Below are 12,257 nucleotides of genomic sequence, written 5' to 3'. Positions count from 1 at the left end.
AAAATTGGGAAGTCAAAGAACCCATGCATTTATAGGATTATTGGTACACGACTTACCATTGTCACCTTTAAATAAGAAAAAAAAAAGAAAAGAAAATAAGTCTTTTTAATCTATTTTAAAAAATGATTGGATAACAAAAAATCAATAAAAATGCCTTTTTATGTAACATTCAGCAAAAGCTGATATTTAGCAAATTATTTCAATGAAAATTAAAAGATTAAAAAAGATATGCTTGTTTTTTATTTCTTAAACAGAAAAAAAAGCAAACTTTAAACATTACACACATACTGCTCTATTATTAGACATGAATAAAGGAAATATTAAAGAGCGAAGATTGTTATTTCCCAAAACTTGAAAGCTAACACATAAGACATATTCGAAACATGGATCGGCAGTTTTGTTTTATGGCATATCGACCCCTTTTGGGGTTATTTAATGCAGAATGCAGTAATTTTGGAAAAAGTTTTTATGTTTCAAGTTCTTTATATTTTCAAACATTTATTCATCATGTTTGGTTTGGTTGTTTTGCTTTAAATGGCATACTAGCTTTTCAGCCCGGCGTTGCCCGGTTGTTTGGATGTGTATATTGAGCAAAAAAAAAAAATAAAAAAGTGCTAGTAGGAAGGCAGGCTTGAACCCGTACCGCAAAGGAGGAAAAGAACGGAAAAAAAAAACCCCGACGTCTTTGCTGTTACGACCACCGCCAAACCGGAAGTGACGCATGTTTAAATTAAGGATAGATAATCGAAAGGAGAGGATGGCTTTCAAAAATATCGGCGAAAAAAGTGACCCCACCCCCACCCCTGTAGAAAAGTGCACAGTTGAAGGTGAAGATATTAATGTTTTTAGCCAATTTTTCGACATTTGTCGTCTAAAAAGTCAAACTTCAAAATGATACGGATCTTAGTAAAATCAGGCGCCTCTGTCAAAAGTTTTAGGCAGACATGCAAACATACATATATTTATATATTGGTAACTAAAAATTTTCGACCCAAACCAATTAAAAAGCTTGCCCTATCTCTGAATACCCTTTATGTAAAATTTCAAATGTTTAGACTAGAAATTGAGTAATTTGGTAGAGACTGCAGAGGTCAAATCTTTTTAAACTTTGACCCCTATTATGACCCCTGAACATTTGTTTTGGGTTCAAATCAAATTATTAAGTTAGATCCATGTGCAAGGAACTTATATCTAAAATTTCAAGTGTTTAGACCCAAAATCGTTGGAGGAGTTTGGTAGAGTTCTCAAAGGTTAAATCGTTGAACTTTGACTCCTCAACAGCCAAATTTCTGGCCGAAAATGAATTACAAAGATTTTCCCAAATCTCAATACCATGTATATCAAATTTCGCGCCTGTAGACTGAAAATTGACAGAGTTATTGCGGTGGAAAATGTACACAGACATGTTCATATATATATATTAACCCCTTTTTAGGTTATTCAATGCTGAATGCAGTAACTTTGGAAAAAAATTCATGATTCAAGGTCTGTATATTTTCAAATATTTATTCATGGAGTTTTTTTTTTTCTTTTTTTTACAGAATATCAAATTTTTTTTAGAGGAAAATTTGTTTTTTTATTTTGTAGAACAGGATTGAGTTTTGTACAAATGAAAGAAAAAAAAAATGTTTGGTGCATTTTAGGGTCAGGAAGTCAGATTGGAAACATTGAAAATTGCCACATCCGCAAGAATACCAATATTACAGCATGCACAATTTGAGAAATATCTTTCTTTTTTTTTTTTTTTTTTTTTTTACACAGTGATCACCACTTATCAAGGCCTGGAAGCCACTCAGGGATAAGGGTTATTGCAAGTACATTACGTTAGTGTGGAGATTTGATGAAGTGTTTACTTAAGGGGGCGGTTCATTAGGAATTTGTTAATGTTGGACTTGAAGACATCCAAGTTGTAGTCTGGTGGGAAGCAGGCAGACGGAACAGTTCCACAGGCATGCAGTTCTAAGAAAGAAGCTTTGTTCATGGAATCCACGTTTTGATTTAGGCACAGATAAAGAGTGGGGGAAATTTTTCACAGTGGATTCAGCTAGATGGGTGTTTTTCGTGAAAGATTGGCGAGGGGGGACCAGAGATTGGAGTTCAGACGAGCACCTGCCATGAAAATAACGATAAAACAATGATAGGCTTGCAACGTCTCTTCTGTGGGAGAGAGGTTGCAGGGTAGAGAAAAGGGCATCCCCCACTAAGTCACGAAGTCTATTTTGTACTCTGTCAAGGCAGGATAGGCTGTTTTTAGCAGCTCCTGCCCAGATATGGCAACAGTATTCCATCCTTGGACGTACTTGGCTTTTATATAGATAGAGATCTTCAAAACATTCTTTTATGCCAAAAACATTCTTTTATCTTCTAAATTTCTGGTTATTGCTATAGCAAAAAGGTTTTCTAATAAGCGACAAGTTCATTATACATAAGCTACAGTGAGATCTGTTCTAAAACTAATTCCCTTTTATTAAGTGCTTGTAATATTTTTACAGAAACATGATTCTTACAAGAAAAAAACATAAGAAAGCGTATACTATGAAATTTTATGTAGAATTCTATATGGGTCCCAGCATTCGACACTAGCTTTTCAAGATGCTAGGAAACAGCACCATCTTATTTCACAAGGAACTTTTTTTTTTTTTTTTTTTTACTAATGAGTAGTGATGGGACGATTCCAATACAATTCCCGATTCTGATCCTTTATAAATCTCTAAATATTTAAACTATAAATTTGTTATTTTTCCTTATTACCATAAAAATGCATGTTAAATATGTACATATTTTTCGCAAACATAAAAATACACTTTTGGGGGATGATCTATCGATTTTAGTTTTGCTGGTAGTTTAAAATCAATAAATATTTATTTTATCATTAGTACCAACAGTAGAAGATTTTAAATTCAGGGTAGTATTTTCCATGTTAGAAGCATGGATTGAATTTGAATTTTAAATTGAAATACGTATGAAATACATTTGAAAGCCAAATTACAATGCAATATTATGATAATAAATATTTACTTGTTTAAAATTAGTATATTTCGGAGTTACACTTCTTTGTCACAATTTTACATATTTTTTCCTCGCCATCGACTTTCAAATGTATTTCATATGTATTTCAATTTAAAATTCAATCAATGCTTCTAACGCGGAAAACACTACCCTGAATTTCAAATCATCCTTCCAGCATTTCAAAAAACACTGCAGACAACAGCACGCAGATTCTTCATTGATTTTTCTTTTCTTCAACTTACGGCGAAGAAAAAAAAAAAATATTTCATACATATTTCAATTTTAAAAAGTCTAATAAAAACAGACAAGGAAACGTTTTTGCCATTGGAAAATAAGCACAAATTTTTCTCCCCGATTCCAATACCCCCAAAAGTTTGGATTTTTTTATTCCCAATTCCACTTAACCGTCCCAACACTACTAACGAGTCAACATTTATCAAGGCTAAAAAACCCACTTGAAGATTATAGTTAAGGAAACGGATAGATTCACAGATAAATAGTGATTAATACTATGAAGGAGTTTAGAATCTCCATGTATCACTAATGCAATAGCTATCTTTTTCCCATCGTCAATATATTGTTCATGTAAGAAATAAGCCTCACAACCCCCTCATTCATTTCTTCTAAGAATTATATTTGAGTTAGAAATTTCAAGTATTGGACATAACTTTCCAATTACCCTGTGTCTCAGTTTTTTTTTTTTGTTTTGTTTTTTTTTGGGGGGGGGGGCGGTTTATATCTGTAATACAAAAAAAAAAAAAAAAAAAAAAAAAAGAAAAGGCAAGACAACAAAGTGACTCTGCAACACGCAACAACAGTCTCCAAGGATTCTCGTAACCGTGCGTTTATTCTCCCCGCGACCTCCTTTTATGCAGTGAAACAGCGAGATTTTGCACATGAGCCACAAGATTTTGTGTCACTTTGCAAGACAGCTTAGCTTAATTTTTTCTTCCCCCCCCCCGACAGCTTGATTCCAAATGATACATGGACACTTTAATGGTAAGCCACAATTTTCTCTACAAGATCAACTGACACTAAGTCCCTTCTAAAAGGTCAAGAGTTGCTGCTTTTAAATGACGGACATTGGAACTCTCCTAAATAACCTATATCAAACCATCTCTAACCTATTAACAGTCCTTTTCTAAATGATTTGTAAAAAGCCTCTTTTGTAAAAGACCTCTTTGTTAATGGTTGAGAGTGAAAATCTTTGGTAAAACAGACCTCCGTAAATGGAGGACAGTGGACCTCTTTGGTAAAATAACTTTTGTAAATGGTCGACACCTGAAATAAAAATTGGAGGCTGCCTACACCTAGCACAAGCCATAAACAATTTGTTTTTATGTTGACGCTTGTCTTTGGTAAATATTTTTTCTCCACAATTCCTTATTTTCTATAGAGATTTGTCAATTCTGTCCTAAATAAATACAATTATTTCGTTTTATGGCATATCAACCTTTATCAGATTATTTTATGCTGAATCCAGCCATTTTGGTAAAAAAAATTTGATGCTTCAAGTTAATAGCTTAAAATATTTATTCATTGGGTTTGCATTTGTTATTCACGATGCAAATATATGCATATTCTGCCATAGACTTATTTTATGTCATACCAGACTACTCGTGACCCGTTGGGTCAGTATGTTATATTAGCTATGGAATTCATGTATGAGCGTGACACTTGTGACGTAAAGAAAATATTTTTATTTTTTTTTTTTTTTTTACATAACAGAAACATTTCTATGAAAGTATATTAAAATGAAAAAAGAATATAGATAGATTTCTACGAGTCGTTCTGTTTATTATAATTGATTATTTTTGAGAAAAAAAAATTTACAGTTACTGAATTATAAATGGTTGGCCATACTTATAGGTAAATGTGCACTGAACAGATACCATAATACTTATTATAGTTAAATTCAAATTTTGATATATCTGCTTTTTTTTTTGCTTTTTTTTTTTACATCGTTCATTCCTGTATTTAAACGCCACTCTTCCCATGTTAAATAGTAATTTCGAAATAATAACGTTATTATTTCAGTGTCCCAATTGTTCTTTTTTTTTTTTTTGCATTTAAATTATCCAAATAAACAATAGTTAATATTGTCTGTTGTTTTTTTTTTTTTTTTTTTTTTTTTTACATCGTTCATTTCTATATTACGTTTAAGCTATTTTAAACCCCACTCTTCCCATGTTAAATAATAATTTCGAAATAATAACGTTAACATTTCAGTGCGCAGGTCATGCGCACATGCATAACCGGATATCGTAAACCGGAAAGTGGGTTACATACATTGTTACAAGGTCATTTGAGTTTTATAATTATATAGATGAAGGAATGATCCTATTTAAGACACAGATGACACTCAAACACCACTTTGGGTTAAAATAACTACATTTAACAAATACACACTGTGATAGTTATAAGTTATCTCTCTTTATTAGAACTCTTCAGTGATGTCATACCAGAAATATAAATAAGACTTCTCTCTTTCTCATTATGAACAGTACCCAGTTCAGATGTGTAATTCATTTGTTATATGTTGGGGCCTTATGCCAATAGATAAAGATTAAGTCAGCTATTATGGATTTCCTGAGCATTTCATTATGTGCATGTCGGGGCGGCCTGTTGGTAAATGGAGATGAACTCTATGTAAGTGAGATGATAAAAAGTCAATGGCTAGCTCTCTAGAGAAAGTATGGGAAGCAGGTATCGAATTGTTAGATGGAAATTAAGTCACGTGTTCAACACAGTTGAAGCTGTTTTGCATCTGGGAAATCAATAGACAACACATGCTAACAATGCAGAAACCCAAGAAATTTCCTCAAGATCCGTTTCTTTGTCAACCAATTTTTAATTAAGTAACCAAAATAGAAAGAAATTAATTTTAGACTATCTTTTATAAAGGATTAATTGTTAGTCTCTCCCCGTGAAAGAATGTTTTCTCTCCAATAAAACCTTTAAATCACCAACAAGTCTCCTTTGAATTAATAGAAGATCAAAGGCACAGGACGATCCAACAATGCAAATCAACGGCCGCACATATAGGGGAAAACAGCGATGAAGAGAACAAAGTCATCATTTTTTGAAGTTTGCCTGTTCGTACACAAAATCGAAACACGTGATTGGTTGACATTAAAGGAATAGACAGTGCACATTAAGGCAGTTTATTTTAATGTGTATACCAGAGTTCGAATCGGATGCAAGCCTAAAAGATTTTTCTTAACTGGATAAATGCTTTATTAGACAAGTTAGGTGCTTATTCAGAATTATGCTTAAAAAACAGAAAATATAGACAAATCTTTATCGTGTACATATCCGTCATGGAACAAAAATACCATTAAAAAAAAAAAAAAAAAAAAAAAAATCATGTAAATTGATCAAGTATTTTTTTTTTTCTTTTTTGTTAATTAGAAAATTAAGTTTTATTATGAAGGGGGTACACTATTTTAGAGCAACCGGGTTTTATATTTTAAAAGAGAAAGACAACTTCATCCGAACTATAGAGATCAAAATCATCCTTGCATCGAATACAATTTACTATTAAAATTGCTAAAAATCATAAAAAAACGATTTTCTATATAATACAAAAAAAAAAAAAAACTATTTGATCAATTTACGTGATTTTTGTAATATGATATCTTCATCCTGTGACGAGTACATACATTATAAAGATTTTTCTGTATTCTTTTATTAAGTGTAATTATAAATAAGTATCAAAAGATAAAAAAAAAATTACATAAATGCATTTTTTTTTATTTTTTATTTTTTTTAAAACTAAGTGACAAACGCACAGACATATAAAAATAAAAAAAACATGTAAATACATTTCTGAATCTTTTTTAAATAAAAACTGATAATTTGTATTATTCAGGGACGTGTAATGTAACAGGTAAAATACTACATAAAATTCAATTCTAACTGACACTCCTCTGGAGGTTGAAGGCTCAATCCTCAGTGTGGATGGGTGATACAAAAATAAATGAATTACTTAAAACTTCTACCCAGTCTTGGCCGGTAGAACAAGAGCATGCTACCTACATGGATCAAATAAAGAATTCCGTTCGAAATCCGTGCAGATCCTAGAGTTTGACAAGATGCACCTGAAGAAGGCCAGAGGATATATCGATCGAAACGGTATGAAAATAACACTCAAGATGAAAACAGTTGTCCAAAATATCCAAATACATATTCAGACCATTGTTCTCAGTCATACTAACTTATTTCACGTTTCAACAAGATACATCTGAAAGAGGTCGGAGGTTGCATTAAGCGAAACGTTATGAGAATAACATCCAATACAAGAACAGTGGTTGGAATAATCCGATTAGTACAATACATTCATCATAGTTACTCTCTCAGGCAAATACTTAGCATACTTCTTTCCACAAAGTTTCAAATACTTTTCTAGGAACCAGATACTAAGTTGTAGAAACTAAGATGGGAATCGACAACATCAATTACAGAACGAATACAAACTTGTATTATTTATTGATAAGAAATTCTAATTGATTTTTTTTATTATGTTTTCAAGTTTTTTTTTTTTTTTTTCCTATACATGTTGATGTGCAGAAAAGATATGTATGAAAAGCCTACCAAACACAGGTATGCAAACTAGTTCTTCATTCATATTTTAATAGAAAAATTCATTTTGTTTAATCAAAGATGACGCAAAAAAAGCCCAATCCATGAAGAAATATTTAATGTTTATAATGGAAACTGATCTTTATAATAAATAAGATATTAGAAAAGAAAAGATTATGAAGTTAAAGAACCCATGCATTTATAGGATTGGTAGATGACTATTACTTACCATTGCCACCTATAAATAAGAAAATAAATTAAAAATAAAAAGATGAATAATAAAATAATAAAAACAAGTAAAAAACAGGTTCTTTTTAATTTATTTGGTTGTAGTCGGCTAAAGTACTTCCTTATTTCCGGCATAGTACTACCGGAAGTGGTCCCAAGGCAAATAATTTTTTTTCGCTTTTTTTTTTCCCACGCCTATAAATTACTTATTTTGATTTCAATAATTTTATTTTTTATACTGTCAAACATACTATATAAATTCAAATAAAATAACATTTTTTTCAATAATGTCTTTTCTTACATTTTTTTTTTTTTTTTTCAATAAATCGATTCACAATAGAAATACTGAAAAATAATACAAATGAAGGAACTGATTTGTCTTGTCATCGCTTCTAGTAGCAGCCATGCCGGAAATTATGAAGTATGTTAACTGACTATAACCATCTATTTTTTTAAAATGTACAAAAAAAAAAATCAAACTGCCCTTTTACTTTACAGTTGACAAAAGACTGAAGTAAAAAATAATATAGAAAGATATTAGAAATGATAATACACATATTTATCAAACTGGAAAAAGAAATTTCTGGAGCAAAAAATGTAACTATAACTTCTATCCCTCTCAGTTCATTCTTTCATCTTTGTCCAGTTAATTCCTCTCTCTCTCTCTGAGCATACACACACATACTTAAATAAGCATAAAGGAAATACAAGAATTATTCAATAAATAAGATGATTTTTTTGGGGAGTATAAGGATTTCTAATAAAAGAAAAAAAAGAAAAAAAAAAGGTAAACTTAAATTTGTATTTTTTTTTGCTTTACTTTTTCACAGATTTAATTTCTTTTGCAGATTCAAGAAAAACTTGAACAGTTTTGCCAATTAACAAAGATGACCGATCAAGAAGCATGCTCCACAATTGAACATCGGTCAGTTATCAAGTTTTTCGTTGCTGAAGGATGCAAATCAGTTGAAGGTTGTCGAGGAATGTCAACTGTGTATGGTGTCACATGCTTCAGCTTAAAGAAAATGTTTACAAGTAAGCTAAATTGTTTAAGGAACGACGAAACAGTGTTGGGGATGAAAACAGGCCTGGGAGACCTAGAGAAGAACGGTCTCCTGAGATGATCGAATCGGTGAATGACCTCATTCAGTCTGACAGAAGAACAGTCGATGACACTGCAAGTATTTTGAGATTATTAGGTCAGCACAGAAAATTGTCCATGATGACCATGGCTACTCAAAGGTCAGCTGTCGGTGAGTATCAAAAGATGCTTACTGCAGAGCACAAATGGAGGATGGTCGAGTTGTCAGAGTTATCCCAGCAGTCTCTCCTGTGAAAAGGATGGTGATAAGTTTCTGAAGAAGGTGGGAATATGTGATGAGACATGAGTTTAGCACTTTGAGCTAGAGTTCAAACGGCAGTCCATGGAGTGAAAGCCTATAGGCTCTCTAGTGAAGAAGAAGAAGAAGAATCAGCGGTCCATGAAGTTAATGCTCACTTTTTTTTTTTTTTTTTTTTTTTTTTTTTTTTTTTTTACACTGAAAAAATCTCCCTTATATATTGAACTAGCCTATGTGCCCAGTGTTGCGCGGGTGTTTGGACGTGTGTGTTGAGCAAAAAAAAAAAAAAAGTGGTAGCAGCCAGGCAGGCTGGAACCTGTACCGCTAAGGAAGAAAACATTGGAGGGGGGGGGAGTGACGTCTTTGCTGTTGCGTCCATTATGGCGAAGGTTTAAATCAAGGCTAGTCAATCGAAAAGCGGGGATGACTTTCGAAAATATCTGCGAAAAAAAGTGACCCCCGCTTTGTAGAAAAGTGCCCAGTTGAGGGTGAAGGAATTAATGTTTTTAGCCAATTTTTCAATATTTGTTGTCCAAATGGTCGAGCTTCTAAACAATACCGATCTCGTGAAAATCCGTCACCTTTGTCATAAATTTTAAGCAGACATACAAACATATATTTAAACAGACAGGTGAGATTTATATTATAGACTAGCGGGGATTACCCGGCGTTGCCCGGGTGTTTAGAGGTGCGTGTGCTCAGGCGGGGCGGTAATCAAAACATAATAAGCGAAGTAAATATTTTTAAATATTAAAATGTTAAAACTTAAAAAAACACCCCAAAAAAACTAACGTAAGGCAAACGAACGATGTTAAATGTAAAAATCGGAAAAATAAAAGAAAACACGGAACAGAAAACAAACGTTAAAACTTCGTTAAAAAATCTGACCCCCCCCCCCAAAAAAACGTGTAAAATGGCTTAAATAACCCTGTTTCAATATTAAAATTAAAAAACAAAAAAGACATCTTACACCACGATTCGAACCCAAAACCTTTAAATAATGAGGCTGCGCTCTAAGCAACTGAGCTAAGACGACGTCGACGAAATTGTGTTTTTTTTTTTTTAATATTTAAAGTAAATCATGTTCCGACGTCATTTGTAGAAGCGAACTTGTCATGAGAGGACGGTTTTTGCTGACCCCTCCCTGTAGAAAACTGATGATTTTCGGGTGTAGAAATTAATGTTTTTGGCCAATTTTTCGATATTTGTCGAGCGAAGGTTGGAACTTTAAAATGATACCAATCTCATGAAAATCTATTGCCCGGGTGTTTTTCGGTGTGTGTGGTCGCGAGGAGGTGGGGATGTTAATGAAAACCTAAGAAAAACGAACGTTAAAAATCCCTGCTTAGCGCGGGGGGGGGGGTTAATGAAAACCTAAGAATAAGCGAAGTAAAAAAAGAAAACAAAGCGGGGGTACCGGGGGTGGGGGGCAATCAAAACATCGAGAAAAAAACTAACGTAATGCAAAAATCGAAAAAACAAAAAGAAAACAGAAAAACGAACGTTAAAACAAAACATGTGAAAAATGGCTTAAATAAACCTGTTTCGATATTAAAATTAAAAAAAAAAAAAAAAAAAAAAAAAAAATCGGTGGGTACCCGGGTTTTTTGAGTGTGTGTAGTCGGGGGTGGGGGTGTTAATGAAAACCTAAGAATAAGCAAAGAAAAAAAAAAAAAAAAGAAAAACGAACGTTATGTTAAAAAATGGCTTAAATAACACTGGTTACATTATTTAAATTTAAAAAATCGAAAAAAAAAAAAAAAAATAAAAAAAAAAAGAAAAAAAGACATCTCACACCACGATTCGAACCCAAAACGTTTAGATAATGACCCAACGTGTTAACCAACAGAGCTAACACGACGTACATGAAATTTAGTCACTTCTTCAACTATTTAAACTACATCAGATCATGACGTCATCTGATGCATGCGTAGAACCGGTCGTTGTCATGAGGACGGTTTTTGTTGCCCCCCCCCCCTCGTCGAAAATTGTCGATTTCGGAGTGAAAAAATTTACGTTTTTGGCCAATTTTTCGATATTTTTCAGGCTCACACCATCAATATCTGCAACAAAGTGATGAAACTTTCAAGTCATGAATGCGAAAGTTCGGACATCATAGCAATGCAATCTGCAACTCCCTTTTGATCCAGTTGGGTGAAATAAAAAATAGGAGGCATTAATTTTGGAACATCCCTGGTATATTTCTATGCACATTAAAGTTAAGTAAAAAAAAAAAAAAAAAAAAAAAAAAACCCAAAAAACAACGGGTCCAATCCATTTAAAGAATTTAGAAGCATTGACAAAACAAATAGCAAGTCAGACTCCCACCACCAATGTCTTTAATCTATTTCCATAATGAGACGTTTTCTTCCATTTTTTTTCCTTTGTTTATATTCAAATTTGTTTTTTTTTTTTCCTTTTTATATTTTTTTTTAACTTCACTGATCGAGACATTTTATATGAATAAAAATGCAACTACTAGTAAAGGATAAGTTTTTTTTTTTTTACCTTTCCATCGATTTCATACAGTGGATGTGTTATAATAATCTTAAAGACTGATTAGCCAAAAGGAAAATTTATTCTGGACGATATAGGGAGATGTGTGCAGAGCAGGATACTTTGATGGTATGGTCACATTGTAAAATAGGTTACAAAAAAAAAAAAAAGTGCTTTGATGAGTAGATATAGTACAGTTGAGGTAATAGGTTCAGTTAACAGAAAAAAGCAATAAGGATGGACTTCAGATGAATAAAGACCTGGTCAGAGATAGGTTAGTTTGTAATGCAATTTCTAAAAGCTGCTACACATGCTGGCATGTAACAAAGACGACAACTCTGTTTTACGTGATAAGTGTAAAGCTTCCTACATTATCTATTGCTATCAAAAGATATGAAAACAGATTCGTTTTTCAATATCCTTCTCATAAAATGACTCCACATAATTGAACAGCTGGGGAAAAGAACACAATAAAATCCATAATACCAGACACTTGTTTATGAAAACCAAGTATTAAAAATCATTACAAAGATAAATCTTATCTTACAGCATATACAACATATATAAGGAGAGAATAGTACCAGAAGGTATTTATTTCTCTCC

The 12,257-nt window shown here is 32.5% G+C and overlaps 1 protein-coding gene across 5 annotated transcripts in view; it reads right to left on the bottom strand.

Annotated features, from left to right (window-relative positions):
• LOC145252481 (bifunctional 3'-phosphoadenosine 5'-phosphosulfate synthase-like) overlaps positions 1-12,257 on the bottom strand; it is a 357,476-nt gene that overhangs the window by 25,473 nt on the left and 319,746 nt on the right. The gene's annotated exons all lie outside the window — the stretch shown is intronic.

Source organism: Euprymna scolopes, chromosome 29 (genome assembly GCF_053919585.1).
Source record: "Euprymna scolopes isolate OS-2025 chromosome 29, ASM5391958v1, whole genome shotgun sequence".
Classification (NCBI taxonomy): Eukaryota; Metazoa; Mollusca; class Cephalopoda; order Sepiida; family Sepiolidae; genus Euprymna; species Euprymna scolopes.
Note: the sequence above shows the minus strand (reverse complement) of the source record. Positions and strands in the feature narration are given on the sequence as shown.